At 44.7% G+C, this 6,000-nt stretch overlaps 1 protein-coding gene across 2 annotated transcripts in view; it reads left to right on the top strand.

The window, feature by feature from the left end:
• Positions 1-2,477: 2,477 nt before the first annotated feature.
• The window catches only part of TFDP2 (transcription factor Dp-2), a 123,119-nt gene continuing 119,596 nt past the window's right edge, over positions 2,478-6,000 (top strand). For both annotated transcript variants that reach the window (XM_016209872.2, XM_016209871.2), the window contains exon 1: positions 2,478-2,749. The gene's annotated coding sequence lies outside the window, so the exon portion shown is untranslated. The remainder of the gene's footprint in view (positions 2,750-6,000) is intronic.

Genomic DNA, 6,000 nt, shown 5'->3' with positions numbered 1-6,000 from the left:
CTGTGCTAGGTTGTGGCACTCTCATCCATTCAATAAAAACTTACAGAACTTTTCTCTTAAGCACTAAGGATAGTGATAGGATGGCATAGCTCCAGATCTCAAGGAGCTTAGAGTCTAACAGGATACAGATACCAAATGAGTAATAACAAATTTGATGAATGTTAGGAAGACAAACAGGATATGATGGGAAAAGAGCTGGAGATGGAGAGTCAGAGGAGGATTTTCTGGAGAAAGTGTTGTTTAAGCTTATGTGAAGGCACAGGTAGGTGAGGTGTGGGTGAACTGGGATATTGTTCTAAGCACAAAGAACACCACCCATGAACAGAGTCCTTTGGACATTTATGTTTATGTTTCCAATGCCTTGCACTGTTCTTGGCATACAATAAGTGTTTGCTGAATCAATAAGTGTTCTGTCATGTTTCAAACGTCTACTCTCTGGCACTGGGGATGGTGGAAGCTTTATTTTTCTATTCAAAGGAAATAAGATCCCTTAAGGGGGAAATGAGAAGGAAGAGAGAAAGCTGACTGTTGTGCAAATTGCTAAATTGGAACTGTGAGTGGGAATGAAAAATTGATTTACATGAATTTTCCTCCCTCAAGCAACTTGACAATTTATTCTGTTCTGGAGAATTTTCAGTTTTTGGCTTTCAAAACCAAACTGTTTCTTATTCTAAATTTCTTGGCCTGCTGTGAAACTAGCATTTAGTGTCTTTTACAGCATACTCTGATTAGGTCATGGAAATTCACAGCTAGATCAAACTGGAAAACAGCTAGATCAAACACAGCTAAATCAAAATGGAAAATTTGGAACTTTCACTGCCCATTTTACTTTGTGCATAATGTTGGAAAGTGTTATGAAACATTGACTTTTAAATCATTTTTTTCAAAAGAAATATCAGATGATCAGAATAATTGTCATCACTTACTGTATGCATTGCATGGCAAAATTCTCTTGTTAACTCTATAAGAGACTAAGTCGAGGAAAATGAAAGTTGCCAAATATTAGCAATTTCATATGGTTCAACTTAATATTATCTTCAGACTCTCACCTGAGACTTATAAAGAGGTCAGAGGATTTCTGATAGCCATAGCCCTACTCCAAAATTTAGTACTGAATTTTCTTTATAGACAAAGAGATTCTGAGAGAGTTATAGCTCCTTAATACACTCCCCCCACCCGCACCCCCCCCCCCCACTGGCCCAAGGGCTGTGTGTTTCTACTTCTATTATGGTTGTTTACACATTGTACTGAGGTGGTTTACAATCCATCTCCCCTGCTAGATTGAGTTCCTAGAGGGTGGAAATTTTGTCTGTCTTGCTCATTTTTGTATTTGTGCCTAGAATGTGTGAAAAATACTTGTTACCCTGAAACCTTAACAAAATTTCTGTGGAAACTAAATAAATCCTATTGATTTGTTACTGGACAATGTAATGTAATCAGTCACTCTATTTTAGTGTTTGCATTTTATAATCAGTCCAAGGAGTGCTGCATTTGGCATTCTTGAACTCCTGGGAATTTATCTACGTACAATGATGCAGGAATTGTCTTTCCACCCCACCCCAGAGAAAGGCCCAAAGGTGCTCTCTAACCTCCCTCACCTCCTTTAGTTATTTACTTAAATGGCACCATATCTGCCCCTTCTCTGAGCACATTTAACACAAGCCATCCCTCAAACACCTTCTCTGCTTATATTTTTTCCTATAGCCCATATCAGCATGTAACATAGTTTATATCCTGCTTATTTCTTTTCCACTCCACTAGAATGTAAGCTCACACATATATCACGTAGGCACAGAATTAACAGGCAAATGCTTGAATACTGAATTAAAGGGGCAAGCATTTGGGGTTATGCATCACGATTTTATCGTCACCTTCCACTTGACATAGTGACTTGGCCTGGTCTGGATCTTGCCTATTCAAGACCCCGCACTCCCAGGGTCTCTAACCCACTCTCTGAATAATTACGGGGTGCCCCCCACTTGCCCCCCATACGTGGCCTCAGTCACTAGCCCCTGTTTCCCTGCTCGCTGCTCCCCGGGGGCGATCCTTCAAAGGCCTGTTTACTCTTCTTTCTACAGAGATGGGGTTTTCCTGCTCGGGGCCCCGGGGTGGGGGCGCCTGGGAAAGTCAAGCCTGGGAGAGAGAAGGGCGCGAAGGGCGTGTCTATAAATCTTAGGCCTCAGGCCTGCAGCCCGCCCGGGAGCCGGCCGCGGAGCCTGGCGGCGGGGTCACTGCGGGGGACTCACTGGGAAAGTCCGCTGGCCGCCCCCGGGCGGCGCCGAACACCCTTCACCGCGCGGCCCCCTCCTCTCTTCGGGAAGCCTGGGGGCGGGGTTTGTTTACTCCTCGCACGCACCGCCGACCCAGCCAATCCGTGGGGAGAAGCGCCTTACGTCGCTCATCCCGCGGGCCAATCGGCGCTCACGGTGCTGCTCCGCCGCCAAAGCTCGCGCGGGGGAAGCGGGGCCGGGTGCGGGCGGACCTGGCTGCCAGCGATTCCGCCTGCGGCAGCTGCCTCCGGGGGCTCGCGGGGCGCGCCCTGACCTTTCCTCTGGGCAGGCTCGGGGGCGCGCGCACTGCCGGCGGCCCTGGGACCTCGAACTCCAGGGCCTTGACTGGACAGGCCGCGGACCTCGCACCCCCGCCCCGAGTGTGAGTCCGCCGGGACCCGGCCGCCGCCAAGCGCGGGTGCCCCAGGCTGGGAAGAACAGCCGTGCGCGGCCACCTCGTCCTCGGCAGCCAGGCGGGGGTAAGGCACGGGGCGAGGGCGCGGGCACCCATGCCGAGGGCCTCTGGACCCGGCCCGGGGCATCCTGGGCAGGTTGCCCTCCCTGCTCCTCCAGGGCCCCCTGGTCACCCCGAGTCCTGTCTGTTTATAACCACGCATCCTTCCAGGCCTGGCGGGGTAACCCTTGAGAGTCTGGAGGAGCGCCCCCCCTGCCCCCCCGCAAACTGGGGGGAGGCAACGTCCCTGAGTCACGCCTCGGGGAGAGGAAAGGCTACTTTCTCCTTCCTCTGCCTCTTCAGGGGAGGATGGCTTCTGAGTCTCGTTTCCTGACTTTTCCTCCCCTCGTGACCCACACGCCTCCATCCGTGTCAGCTAGGTGTTGTTCAGAGTTCCAGAGCTTTGTGCTTTTGGAAGAACCTCCCTCCATAAAGGAACTTTTTCTCCAAAGTCGAGGATCACTTTTAGGGCCCAGACTCCTTTGAGAAATTCCCGAGAGCCATGGTCCCTGTCCATTGTGTGGCCTCAGTTTCTTCATCTGTAAAAGAGTAGTAACTGCCTGTTCGGGGTGTCGGGGGTGTTGCGGGGTGTTCCGAGCAGTAAGTGGACCCACGAATCTGTGGAACGCATTTGGAACAAGGCTCACAACATACTAAGTGCTATGCATGAGTTAGGCGCTTTTATTACTGACTCCCAGGAATGCTGCTTCAGAAGGGTGCCGTGTACCCGGTTCTCTTTTTCTATTGACAGTCACCGGGCTCGTCCCTTTCCATGCTCACTGCTGAAGCTCCCTGAAGCCTTTCGCTTCCTCATTCCATCCGAGGGCTCAGACTCCGTGTCCCACTTACTTGCTCTCTTTTTAAGTCAGTGGCTCATTCTCTTCCTTCCCCCTGTTCCCCAAACCAAGTTGTTTTCACTAGACTTTCTACAGCCTGAATTTTTCTGGGCCACTTTTCTCTTCAGGGCTTGAAATCATCTTCACGTGATAAATATAGTTGAATTCATCTGTTCTCTACACAGTTAAGTGTGACCTGTGTGTTCAAAATTAAATATAAAATAATTTAGTTGATCTGATAGTGCCTGTTGCTTTTCCATGTCATTGGTTGGCGTATAATTCAGCTAAACCTTGATGATTATCCTATTACTAGAATAAATCTTTCATAGCAGTGTCCATTTTCAAGTAGCCCCAAGGAGAAAAATCAGATGCCTAGAGCCTAGATTCTCTAACGCTTGTGTACTGGCTGCCGATGCTGTTGTTTGGTAGAACATCTTGTGCCTGTATCTTGAGTCTGGTCTAGTGGCGGGCATGGTGTCTGTAGTGCTGTTCTGGCAGGACATTTGCAATTTCAGCAGTGTGGCACTTATGTGTGTTCATAACAGCTCAAGACTTTTAAACTCTTAACTTTTTTTAGTTCTCTTTACTTCTAGTGGTTTAAGAGAGAAAATGGATTTTTCAAGGGTGTAATACCTTTGTGATCATGTAATTTTCCCTCCAACTCTTGCAAATGTGCAGTGCACTGGCACCTTCCACTTTTTCCTTTGCTGCCAGAATTCTTAACTGTCTGGGCTCTGTCCTCTCAATACAACTTGAAATTGAATGTAGAAAGCATTTGTGGATGAAAATTATGCCTTAAAACACACCCTAAGGATTCAGAGATTGCTTTTTATAATTAGGAATTGAAATGTGAATATACATTTGGTTTTTGTTTTCTAACATGATAGAAAGATTGGCTTTGTTTTCTTGCTGTTGATAATTTATGTTTTAGACGTGATACATGAGTTATTTATATTTACATAGCACTTAACCATTTAAAAAGCCCTTTTAGGTATATGAAAGTTTATAGAACATGATGAGAAAATGGACTTAAGCCAAAATTAAATTCATGACAAAGGTAGTGAATTAGAACCCAAGTATCTCACTTCTAGTCCATTATTTCTTGGTCTGTCAGTCTTAACAGTTAACTAGGAGCAAAGGATGGAAAGGGAGAGTTTAAGATGAACTTTTAAAAGCAAAGGAGGGAAATTTCTACTTTAGGCATTAAATATTAGATATTGAGTAGTACATTAGCATCTTGTTTTTTTATCTTTAAACTTAGGCATATTTCTTTTAAAGGTTGAATAATAAGCCATACTACCCATGAATTTACTCATAGTTTATATTGTCGCTAGGCAAACTTGACTTTTTTTGACTTTGTCATATTGAAACTCTTACTGCAATATGTACCATGATGGATCCCAGAAGAAACTAGAAAGTGTAGGGTTGATAGTTTTTTTAGATCATAGAATTTTAAGTTGTAATGAACTTTAAAGATGATGATGATTTGAGTGAAAGCAAATATTATTTAGGTAGAGAAAAGAAAGAGGCTAGGATTCGGGCTCCTGGAGACAGGATGAGGGGATAAGCCTGGGAATGACTGCTCCCAGGGTTGCAAGTTTCACAGGGCACCACCGCTGCGAGAGAATCCAGAGTGTGGAAAGTACATGTACAGGTGGACCCGGACAGACTCCTGAGCGAGTCTCTAAGGGTTATTAAACTACTTGCCTCTTTGTCCTGGCCTTTCCACTTTAATCTGGGGGACATGACTCTAGGGGTGCAGCATGAGTACATTTCAAAGATTTTTGAACCCTTGGAAATTTTATGCAAAATTACATGCATTTGCACATTTTTTTCCTGGAGAGAAGATTCATAGTTTTCATACTTTCTAAGGGGACGATTTTTAGACAGCTCTCATTTTTATGAAATTATTTCTTTTACTGAACTAGAAGTTAGTATCTTCACTAGTTCTAGTACTGTCTTCTGTATGTGAGTTTTCAAATATTTGAAGATATTTATATCCCACTGACTTTCCTTCTCTAGACATAGTCGTCTCAGTCTTTAAGTTCTAATGGGTTTGTTGTTTTGATTTGAGCCTGCTCACAGTGCTGATGTCTTATTTATGGATTTATTTCAATTCATCCATATTCTTCAAAGTGTAGTTCCCAAAATTAGATATTAACCAATAGAGAAGACCATAAATTACCTCTCTGATTTTAAAGCATGCAGTTTAAGATTAAGAATAGACTTGCTACTATGAACGAAAAAAGGAGTTCTATGGAAAGCAACCTCACAGAGTGATCTGATCATAAATTCCTAACCAGGCAGGTCATAATGGGCAGTAATGCCCCAGACCTATAACTTCTTTAGTGAAAGGCTTTAAGCAAACCCTGTCCATTGTTGTTGTGCATATAGGTTAATACACCTTTGAAATACCAGAAATAATACTCCTGGAAGGGGG

This window comes from Miniopterus natalensis, chromosome 15 (genome assembly GCF_054644295.1).
Source record: "Miniopterus natalensis isolate mMinNat1 chromosome 15, mMinNat1.hap1, whole genome shotgun sequence".
Taxonomy (NCBI): Eukaryota; Metazoa; Chordata; class Mammalia; order Chiroptera; family Miniopteridae; genus Miniopterus; species Miniopterus natalensis.
Note: the sequence above shows the minus strand (reverse complement) of the source record. Positions and strands in the feature narration are given on the sequence as shown.